Raw genomic sequence first — 12,051 nt, 5'->3', positions numbered from 1 at the left:
GAAATATTAATGAAAGAGCCCGAACTTATTCAGTTTTGCTATATATGTCAATTCAAGCACCCTCCAAGACTTACTTCAAATAATTTCCCTAAAGTATTTTGACCACATAGGTGTAAGAATATATAAGCTGATAATTTTTTTCACACGAGGTTGCCTTTTTCGAAGTTGAACTGTTGTTCTAATGTCTTGCATCATGTAATGCGTTTCTGTTCACTCTCAATATATCTCGTTTTAGTGCAGTAACCAGACACTCTCCTGTTGACGGCACAGAAGTAGATTCATCTGTCACATTACCCGATTTTGATTTGCAGAAGAACGATATTGGTATATTTCGGAATTTTCCTATTTTTTTCAAATGTTGCTTCTTTTTAAAAATTGTCTAGTTGACGTAATTTTAGTGTACAGTGCTTGCTTTTTATCAAGCCGGGATATCCTACATAGAATGATTTTTCCTGAGTTTATGGCCGAACACTTTTACCACATAATTTTCGATTGCATTTCAAAAGTAAATAATTAAAAGTAAATTTTACAATAGTAAAAGGAGAGCAAAAATGTTTAGCTCTTATAACCTACAAAGAATAAAAGCAGCAATTTTATTTTTTATTATTTCAACGAAATAAAATGTACATTGTATTTACAATGAATAAACCGTTATCTCCATCATCTAATAAAAAATAACCGCAGGTTTTCGGGAGCCGGACTGGTATCTGGTGCTTGCATCCCCTGTTGTTGGCATCTAACGCGGACAACTGTCTATGCAGCTGATCAGGCGTGTGCGGGTCTTGAACTCTGTTCTCGGGACTGTTCAATTACGCCACCGTGCGTCTCCCACCACCACCCTTTGTCATTCACAATTTAACCAATCTGACAAATTAATACTAACTTTTTTATTCCACCGTTCCTTTTTCAACTGCAGGGAGCTTTAAGTATGTAGAAGTCTTTGGTTTATTATCAAGTTGCAATTCAAGTTAAACTGTTGCAACAGTTTTTACTTTTATATCAGTCACGTTTAGAGAATTTGTTCTAGATCACAACATGGAGGTACCTCCGTGATTGCAAAGTCATTCTGCTTTCGTGAATACCTCAGGCGCCTTGAAATCTGAGTACTGAATCACTGTGAGGTAGTAGCCGTAGTATAGCAGATTTGATCTTCAATGGTAAACATAGCGGGGATTGATAGTATTCTAAATCCTCTTACTGGTATATAGTATTAGTTTTCAAAGACTAGAAATCTCCTTCATCAGATACTACTGTGGACGCAAGGGCTACATGTATCACAGGACTGTGGCGGAATCAAAGTACAGAAAATTATTCACTGTGAAAACGTAGGGGACAAAAGGACGCAGGAGTGTGAAAATCTATAGAAGGGGTGTTTAATTGAGCAAATAAAAGACAAGTGAAACTGGCCACCAGAAACTATAGTAATCTTGATTGGACCTCAAAGTTTGCATTGCGCAAAGTAAATGTCTTTACAAGTTCCTGGACTAGATTCTAATTTCTCAAATATTGATATCTCTGATCCTCAGCAGAGTTTGCAGTGTGCCCATATACGACAGAATATTTTAGACAAAATAAATCCCTAGTGAGGGTACTTTCTTCAACACCGAGTGAAGAGCCGACCAAGTCCACATATCGAAATCATCTACATTTTATTTCGTGAAAGGCTTGCATTTTACGATAACTGGAAAACATTATTTACATGTGAAACTCAGCATGACATCTTACAAATCTCATCTAACAGCCTGATACCAAATATTGGCAACTTCGAGAAATAGTTCTAATTATTAGCATCTTTGACTTTAATTTATACATTTTTTTACAAATGTGAATGTTGACAGGTTTCTACTTTTCATACTTCGTGATCGAGATAGTAAATTTCTCGTCTCATACAGTGTAGTTTTTACACGAGTTTCAAAGATGGTGTTCGATTGGAAAGCGGCTGACTGATCTCCACTCTCATCACTTCATTGAATTTGAAATGTTGGAATTCTAGCTGTAACATAGCAACCACGAGTCATTCATATCACACAGATGCACTGCCAGCATCAATGACATACATTGACTCAAAACGCGTTAGGTTTGGATGTCCTTTTATCGATTTCACTTTGCGACCTCCGCGTTAATTAACTTAGTCTTGTGTCCAACTTTCGCAATCTTGACCGTACCCTGAATTGTTAGCTTCCTGATTTTTCACTACATTAAACATTTCATGTTTTATAAGGTCTTTAGTTATAAGTATCGTATAATGTTCAGCCGTATGTTATATTGAAAATGCATGTATATTTGAACAGAACTGTGCCATTATTGTATAATTTTGGAAATATAGCACTTTGCTATATACGTAAAACAAAGTCAAATACTCAAATACTTTTTTCCTCAACACAGTAATCTTCCCAAGTTGCCATAAATAAACATTTAAAAGATTCCTCTGCCCGCTCGCCAAATCGCAACATGCAAGGAAATCGGAGGGAATAAAACCTCTAGGTTAGATAAATCGACGGTGCCTAATTTTATGATAGCTCTTATCGCACGATTACAATAGCTTTTTAGTCACCGCAAATTCATCGGCCACCTAAATGATATATATAAATTGTTGATCGAATGCCTAACAATCGGTGGCTTTCAGTTAAACTTGGAATAGGTTTCCGTTAGCTTCACTTAATTATCATTGCATACAGCAAATGGTTAAAACTGAACACGGGATGAAAATCATGACTGGCAGGAAGGAAGGCCAATCTTTGTACGAATATTGAATGGGCAGTTGCGGTAACTTTTAATAATACTCTTTCTTCTTCTTCACAGTGTATATTGAAATACGAAGCATAAGCCTTACAAATAGCAAAGTGTAAGATATACCATGTCATTGTTGAAATACGAATTCTCATCCTAAATAAATTTCCGTGACCAACAATAAACACGTAAAAGCTGTGTTGATAATTAAGCTAGGCACCAGGTATTTGGTCATGATTTGGAAAGTAGAGCAGAAAACGCAACGTACAACCACGACATCAATACTGAAAATGAATCAAAAGTACTAGTAACCGCTGATGGAGCTTTAAATGGAGGTACGCCGCCTTGTTCACAGCATCACTACTGATTGTTTGTTCGTCTTACGAGTAGGATAACAGATATCAACCAGAGTAGTGGCTGGTGGATGATATGAGAATCTCTATTTCTTTGATGAAGATGCTTACAGACGAGCGCGCCCGCTGATGATAAAAGGCTAGATTTCTCTTAAACAATCCCTCCATTTATACATTTAATTTTGGCAAAACATATGGACTGAAAATTGACATCACAAAGTACATAGGTGCTAATTACAAAGTTATTAACCAAGCATCTAATACTCTTTGTCATGCTCGTAAAATAGGCGTGATACGTGTTACGACCACGGGAAGTCGGCAAGGCAAATGGAAATGGCTGTCTAAAATTGTCTTTAGCAAAGTGGTACAATCCCAAGCGGACCCGCTGGCCGCAACAAAAGATGGTCAAATAAAGAAAACTACACGCAAGTTATTGAGAACATTTCCTTATTCTTATTGAAGAACGTCACGTAGTGACAGCAAGAAAATAACTTTACAATATTGAAATTATCTCTACTCTAAGCGTGACCAAGTAACAAAACGTATTAATTTAAGCGTTTAAATAAATAACAGAAAGTGTCCACAGGCGCGACGACGAGAGCTCTCTAAACATGAAACACGCTGGTCCACAGTGCCGACCACGTCCAACGCGGACGCATCAGTCCAACGAGAACAGCCACGTAGTAGCTCGACGCCCAAGTACAATAATCTTCGTAGAAAGTCACAGCATGAAACTCCTACCAATAGGACGTTTCCAAATAACTGCAATGTACTCACAGGAACTCTGGAATCAGAACTTCCTCAGGCGTCAACAGGCACACAAAGTTTCTAGACTGCAGTCACAATTTTGGCACCAGCGGGAAAAAGTCCGTAAAGTCGGCCTCGGTCTTCAAAACTGGGAAACTCAGTGGACGTGGACTTCCGACGATCCCAGCACTTGCGGAAAGTCAAAGTGACGTGGCAATGAACACGTTTATATACGACAAAAATACATTATTCATAAACACCTGGTCACCCAAATAAGCAAAAGAAAACCAAAAGGAATTCAAACTATGTTACCTGGCCACTAGAAAAATGATAGAGGGCGTTTCCCTCGTAACATACGATTTGTCATGCTCGTAAAAGAGTCCATTTACCATGCTCGTAAAATAATGATTACTTCGTTCTAAAGACAGGATGTGTTTTCTGACCACTTCTCCATCCGATTATTACAATTTTATTACCACTAAATGTTGTTTATCAAGAATTGTTTTAATCACCTTCTTTGTCAATGTTTCCAATTAATATATAACTATTTTAATTATGTCGCCCTCGGCACTCAACACTGTTGGTTGTGACAGATAGGGATTTTTCCATAACTTAGGACCTTTCTCCGTCACTTTTCTCCCTAACAACAGAGGTGTAAACACTGTGTTCATCCTCTATCTAGTTAACAAACTTTTTTCCCTCTTTCACATCTGTTTCGAAATCTTCCATCTTTTAGTCGACTGGTCTGATTTACCGACTGGACTGCCTACAAAATTGCTCAAATTTGCAAACTCCTTTTAATTTCTTTATGTTAAAACCTCCGGTCCTGTAGTTTATTTATCTTGAGTTTTTCGTTTAGTTTGATTTAGTAGATTTATTCTCGTGTTTTGGATGTAGGCGACTCAGCTGCTGGCCCTGCCGGGTCATAGATCAACAACTGCGCTTACGAACATTGACGAAAAGTCGAGGTAACTTTGATGCTGTAGTTGTAGCCTTTTCCAAGATTTCGAAAAAAAGACCAGCTGTCTCATGTAAATGGTTCTCGAAGACTGAGGGTCGCGCGAGCGGCTAGTCTACGCGCTAACATGGCTTGGCGCTCACGACCGAACAGAGACATGACCAAAAGGGGACAGAGATGAGTGGTCACCGCATTGAAACTACTAGGTTTTCAGATTGAAGATATTTTCAGACGAACAGGGCGGGGTAAAGACCAAGCGAGGACAGCGTATTAGAGGGGTGTCTTTTGACGTCATTCATTTTTTAAAAACAAATTTTAACCAATTTTTGTCCCCTAGATGCAAGCAAAACACGAATAATCGCCGAATTGCTGAAGAATTAGCAATTTAGCGAATAGACGAGGTGTTGTGAAAGAGACAAAAATGTTGCGGGCCCACCCTGGCATAATAAATGAATGCTTCCTTACTGGCCTCGACCTAAAACGGTCGTAAGCAGTTTGTCTTTGAGGTAACACTGGTTAGTATGCCCTCAGTCATGTGGCCATTTAAAATGGCAATCTTTTTTTCGTCATAAAGTACGTGCTCACGTGATCACCATACAGTTCGTTTTCAAGGTACTACCACGATGCAGATAAACGGTAGAGATAACACAAGCATGGCAGTTCTATGAATTTCAAAAATAATGGTAAATACTATAGGCCTAAGGTTAATGCCCAAATACTGGGATTTATCATGCAGCGGAGGTATTGTCCGAGACGCGTAACGTCGTAAACAAAACCGAAGGGTACGATGTACGAGGACATAAATCCCGGGGAACAACCTTATTATTACACACCAATTTAGTCCAACTTTACGAGAAAAAAGTCGAAATTAAGGCGTCTTTTGGATGCTCGTCGCGCACTGTACTGAGCGATCGCGAGCAGACTGGGAACGCGTTGAGCGTGTCCGCTAAGCGCGCAGAAAGAAATTTCAACCCGCGCTGCGCGGTGCACATGGTAGAAATTGTACGTCAGCAGCACAATTTCACTGGAATTCATAGGTTTTGGACTGACCACGATTTGATTTTGGAAATACAGAATGCTAAGACTATATATTTTTGTAAAAAATGTGAAATTTTCTCTTCTTTTTCTCCGTGTTTACGTAAAAGTGTTTTGAGCTCAAAGGTCAAATCGCGTCCAATAACACCTAAAGTTATTGTACTCCGCGTCAAAGTTGTTGGACTCCGCGTCTTCTGATACCGTAACTTACAGTACGACGAAACTCCATAAGTTACAGACGCAGGTGTATAAAAGTAGGTAATATATGTTCCTCTTGTATCAAAATTTTCACGATGACCCCCAATTTTTATTATTGATTTTGAAAGAGAATGATTGGAAGTTTTCTTGTGGAAAGTTTAAAATATAAGTCGTTTCTTTTCTTTTCGAAGCGTCGACAACCTTGATAACTATTTTTGAGAACCATTTTTCTGTGTATTGGCATTTATTTATTTATTTAAACTTTATTTATTGTTGATAACTTGTTTGGCCAATAAGGCCGATCTTCCACACGGCGGTCGGCGATATCACACAAATAACAACACACCAGAAAACGTACAAGCGAAAAAAATAGCAAACACGACAATAAAGCAGAAGCACATAAATGACTTAAGTTTTGTGCTATTTTTTAAGGACGGAGGGAGGTCGTTCAGAGAGAGAACACCTGAGGCTGAGTAGTGTAGATTTTTTCTCATGATTTTAGTTCAAATTTTTGGCAAATAAAAATTGTTTATCGAAGTTTTGCGCATTGGCCTTGGCAAATGGACGTTTGCAGATTGGAAAAGATTCTGCGGATATTTTGGAGACATCCATTGACAATTTGAAACATCTGGACACTTTGTGATATTTTAAGCGATTGCTATGTGGAAGCAGTCCCAATCTTTTGATCAGTGGACTGGTTTCTTGGTCCCATTTTGCCCCACAAACCAAACGAATGGCTTGCTTCTGTAACTTTAAAAGTTTGTTACAGTTCGACTGGTCACAATGTCCCCAAACAACAGAGCAATAGTCCAAAGTTGATTCAACATAACATGTATAGAATAACCTCAGTGCACGTAGGGGTACGAAATGACGTATTCGTCGTAACAAAGCTAATTGACCAGATAATTTACCACACAAGGATGTCACATGATTGTTCCATGAGAGATTACAAATCAAATTTACTCCTAGAGTTTTTTATCGACAACATTAGTCAAAGGGTCACCATTTAAAATAAATCCAAGTTTGAATTTGGTAAGCAAGATTTCTTCTGGTCAGCATTCTGTTAGAATTACACCAGGATGACAGATGTTCTAGGTCAACTGATAAAGCATTGAAGCTCGAAAATGGTTTTTCTTGAGGTAAGCAAGGTCGAGTAACTGCATTCATATCAATATTATTCAGCAAATATAACGGCAAGTCAATGATGAAAATATGAAACAACAAGGCCCTGGGAACCCTGTGGCACTCTGCATAGAATAGATTTTGACACACAGTCTAGAACCAAATTTGAAGATTGGAACAATTTTGATACTAGGAAAAGAGCTTCTGTGAATACAAGTGTTGAAAATTTTGGTCAGAGAGGGAGCAATTGTTTTGGCAGCAAATTTGAGAAACATTCATTGATATTCAAATTCAAGAGCGATTGTTCAACATCTGTGATACTTAGTAAGTGAACGTCACTCGGGAGATGCTCTTGCACAAATGTTTGATTTTTTAAAAGTAGCGTGCTCCTTTGTTGGCTCTGAGTTAGAAACCATTAGTCCGGTTAGAAGATTAGCAAAATAAAAAAAATTCAACGATTTCACTGAGCTTACAGTACACTTCTCCACAACATTCATCCAGACAGGTTATCGAAGGGAACTTTGATGTTGGAATGATTTCTCTGAGTGTACTCCATAGCTTTTAGTGGTGTAATTTTGGTTGAGTAAATTTACGTGATGAGTGGCTTTTCGTTGGAGAAAACATATTTGATTTTTCAAGCCCTTCAATTTAGAAGTAACACCTTGTTTGTTACCTTTGTCTCTCAAACGGACATCAGCATCAATTTCATCCGTCCACCATCCAGGACGTTTCGCATGTTTAACGCGTTTTTTCTTGATTGGAGCATGATCTTCAACAACCTTGAGAAAAAAATCCAGCCAACCAGCTAACATATCACCAGGTTCATGACACGAAATTAGAGTCGACCAAGGGACTAAGCTCAAATCATATTTAAATTAGGCAACGTCAAAGTTCTTCATACATCTTTAAGTGATGGACTGATGTGTGCCGTTTCCTCTGCGTGAAAAATGCTTAGTTTGTGGTCGCCGATATTGTAATTTAAAACATCACAGCATTTTATCCTTTCCGGATGAGAAACAAAGATGTGATCTATAAGTGTTTTAGAACTTGAGGTTATTTTTGTTCGCGACTGGAAACATTGAGTCAACCCATGGCTTGACAAGGAATAGAGCGAGTTTGAATTGTCGCCGCCCATAATGTCATAATTAAAATCACCAATGATAACTATCTGATACTTACTGGACATGATTTTATCGATATCAATATCAAACTAGTCATTGACAGAAGATGTCGAGTCAGTTGGTCTGTAAAAGAAACCAATCAATAAAAGGCGACTATTTTAATTCTGTTGTATTTGCTTTATATATTTTCCAGATGGCTGTTTCTAGGTCAGTTCGAGGTCGGTGCGCCTGGAATATCAGATTTAATGTAAGCCATATACCACCACTGATGTTACCTCCAAGGCCATGTCTCTAGACAGAATAACCGTCAATTTGAAAAGTGAGGTCGCTAAATTTATTCGAAAGCCAAGTTTCTGCCATGCAAAACACGTCAAAGTTTTTTCCTTTGCATTGAAAAAGGCTTTTAATCCCATCGAATTTATTACACAAACTTTTGATATGTAGATGACCTATGCGAAGTCCTTTCGTTGGCAAGTGTAAATTGAAAAAAATTGAAAGATTCACTTTCTTGGTCAATACATGTCGTATCAATATCACAGGCAACATTATGTGATTCACTGGCGCCCGACATTACATTCACACAGGTGTCACATACAATGGTGTAAACTTTCCCAAAGCAAGGCTTTAAGTGTTGTGAGCGCATGCGCACATTTAAGAACGCCTACAGAAGATGGCTGTCACCCGTGGCGTCTGAGCCCGTGAGAGTGATGATAACAGAGGAACTTCTCTATTTTCTAGTGAAAAAATGTTGAAGAAGTCTGTTACAAAACCACATAAATGACTGGGCATCTTCAGATTGCATCATACGTTTGTTTTCCCCGGGCCTGAGAGTCGACCAAAACTTTCCTCGGGCTACGGCCGATCGTATTAGAAACAGACTGTTTTGGTATTGTGTGCTAGTCACAGGTACTACAACCTTCTGGCAATTACCACCGTAGCTGTAACCTTCATCAGACTCATGGACAGTCAATATGTTCATATTGACCCCTGTTGATTCGTATTGAAGGACCAGTCACAATGGCTTACATTGCCTGGGGTCGATTGTTCTCTCGCTCTCAGATCCACAAACTCGATCTGCACAAGTGATGTCTGCATCGCGTCTACTGTGTGTTAATTTGGGCGTATAGTACGATTATGATTATTAAAGCTGGAACACAGGCGCTCCTTAGCTGGGTAGTCTGCTCAATAGATCGATTTGCCGCTCAATCTATCGATCCCGTGGTCGATATGCTCGCCACTGCAACCTAAGAAATATAACTTGTAACACCTCCACCACAAGAGTCGTAAAAGTCGAAACCAGTCCGTAAAAGGCAGGAGTTTCATCTAAAACTTCACAGAATGGATCCGACCCACAGCTGATGTACAGGCAAGCGACATGAATACTCGGGAACTGGTCAATTGGACCCCACGCCGATTGGACCCAAGTCATTTGGACCAATTGATAGAGATAGAGATTAATCATTTCACATGTTGCTAGTCATCTAACGTCCTGTATCACTGACCGGCATTAAATACACTAAGACTTACATTGCATAGTTTGTTATTATAGAAATAACGGGCGACGCGCTGACCATTAACGTTTATTTGTGGGCAAGGGCGAGAGGAAAGCCAAAAATTAACGGGCGAGGCTTGCCGAGCCCGTTAATTTGGCTTTCGTCGAGCCCGCAGTGAAGACACAACAACTAATTGTTTTTGCACTTTTACACTGAGTCAGTTGGTTTTTGTTCACTTTCTGTCATTGATTTTCATACGTTTAATTATACTGTATCAAGATTGTACATAATAATTTAATTTAATAATAATTTATTTCTCATATTCTTTTGAAAAAAGACAATAATTTGTACACATTGAAGCGTTACAATGAGAAAAGGACTGAAAAATAGTTGCTCTAGGCACTAATCGGGTTCAGCCCCAAACTCAAGAAAGATTGATGTACAGGTTTTTTAAATATGGCGACTGTTCCGATATATCACAGTGACAAATATTACAGAAAGTTAATGAACTAGGCATGAAGCCTTGGAAAAAATACATGAAAACACAAAACTACAGCAAAAAAGCGAAAGGTAACTGTGAGAGAAAACGGTCTGAGTTACAAAATCAACAAAACTACAATTCCAGTAAATAATTTTTAAGCTCTCGTTTGAATCTAAATCTGGAAGTGATGTTTTTAAGATCCTCTGGAATGCTGTTCCATACTACAGTACCAACAAATTTGGTAGAAGTTTGTCCTAATTGCTTTGGAATTTAGGGGGGTGGAGAAAATTTTTGTCTTTGGACCGAGTACTGTACATATGATCATTTGGGGAAAAATATGATTGAAATTCATTGGAAGTTTATCATGTAGAACATCGTAAACGAAAATTGCGACCTGAAGCTTGAATTGTTTATACACATCAAGAATTTTAAGTTTCTTAAATAAAGGGGCAGTATGAGCGTGATAGCTACTACCCGATATGATACGCACAATTCTTTTTTGAATAACAAAAATATCTGATAAATATGACTGGTATGTAGATCCCCACACCTCTAAACCAAAAGAGATGTGAGGTAAAACAAATGCATTATACAACATTAAAAGTATTGTTTGGGAAACCATACATCTCAATTTATAAAAAATACCAGTTAGTTTACAAATCTTGTTTTTCAGATCCATGATGTGCTGTTTCCAATTCAGCTGGTTGTCCATTTTAACTCCAACAAAAGAGGTACAATCAACTTCTTTTAATACAGTATCTTTTAAATAAAGTAAACCCTCGATTTCCCAGGACTTTCGTTTGTTACCAATTACCATATAGACTGTTTTAGCAGCATTTATAGTTAATTTGTTACAATCACACCAGTTTATCACCTTTTGAAATTCTAAGTTAACTTCGTTGAGAGTAAAGGTATTTACATTTTTGTGAAAAGAGTGGAAAAGGTTGGATCATCTGCATAAAGTCTGAAATTGAAAAAATCAGTACAGTTTGGTATGTCATTTATATAAATTAAAAATAACGTAGGGCCAAGTATTGAGCCCTGCGGTACACCACACTTAATCTCATGTTTCTGTGATTCATTGTCATCAATTGTAACATACTGGCTTCTTGATTTTAAATAACTTTTAAACCATAACAAGGGCAACCCCCTCACACCATAGTATTCTAGTTTACAGAACAAAATGTCATGATTCACTGTGTCAAAAGCTTTAGAAAAGTCTTGAACATGCCAAGAGATGAGTTACCATTATCTATCTCCTCAATAAGCACTGAGTAAGACTTAGTAGGGAGATTTTACAACTGTGTTTCTTCCTAAAGCCATATTGATGTTCATACAAAATATTATAATTATCAAGATAGTTTACAAGACGTGAATTTACCACTTTTTCTAAAAGTTTACTGAGTACTGGCAAGATAGATATGGGTCTGTAATTACCAACATCATTTACATTTCCTTTTTTGTACAGAGGCAATACACGCGCAACCTTCATAAGGTTTGGAAATTGACCAGTGGTGAAAGAAAGGTTAAAAATATGACAAAGTGGAATAGAGATGTGTATATTTGCTTCTTTTACAAGTCTAGATGGAATATTATCACAACCAGCTGCCTTGCGATTATCCAGGATAGAAATTAAATTCTCAGTTTCCTTTATAGTTACTGGTCGAAGAAAAAAAGAATTGCTGGTGTTCATCGTATTTTGCAAAAAAGTATATTGCTTTGTGGAGAAATTTGATTGGCTAAATTTTCACCAACGTTAACAAAATAATTCTTAAGATCTTCTACGATGTCACTGATATCTGAATGAACCTCT

Source organism: Ptychodera flava, chromosome 15 (assembly GCF_041260155.1).
Source record: "Ptychodera flava strain L36383 chromosome 15, AS_Pfla_20210202, whole genome shotgun sequence".
Classification (NCBI taxonomy): domain Eukaryota; kingdom Metazoa; phylum Hemichordata; class Enteropneusta; family Ptychoderidae; genus Ptychodera; species Ptychodera flava.
This window is presented reverse-complemented; position numbering follows the sequence as displayed.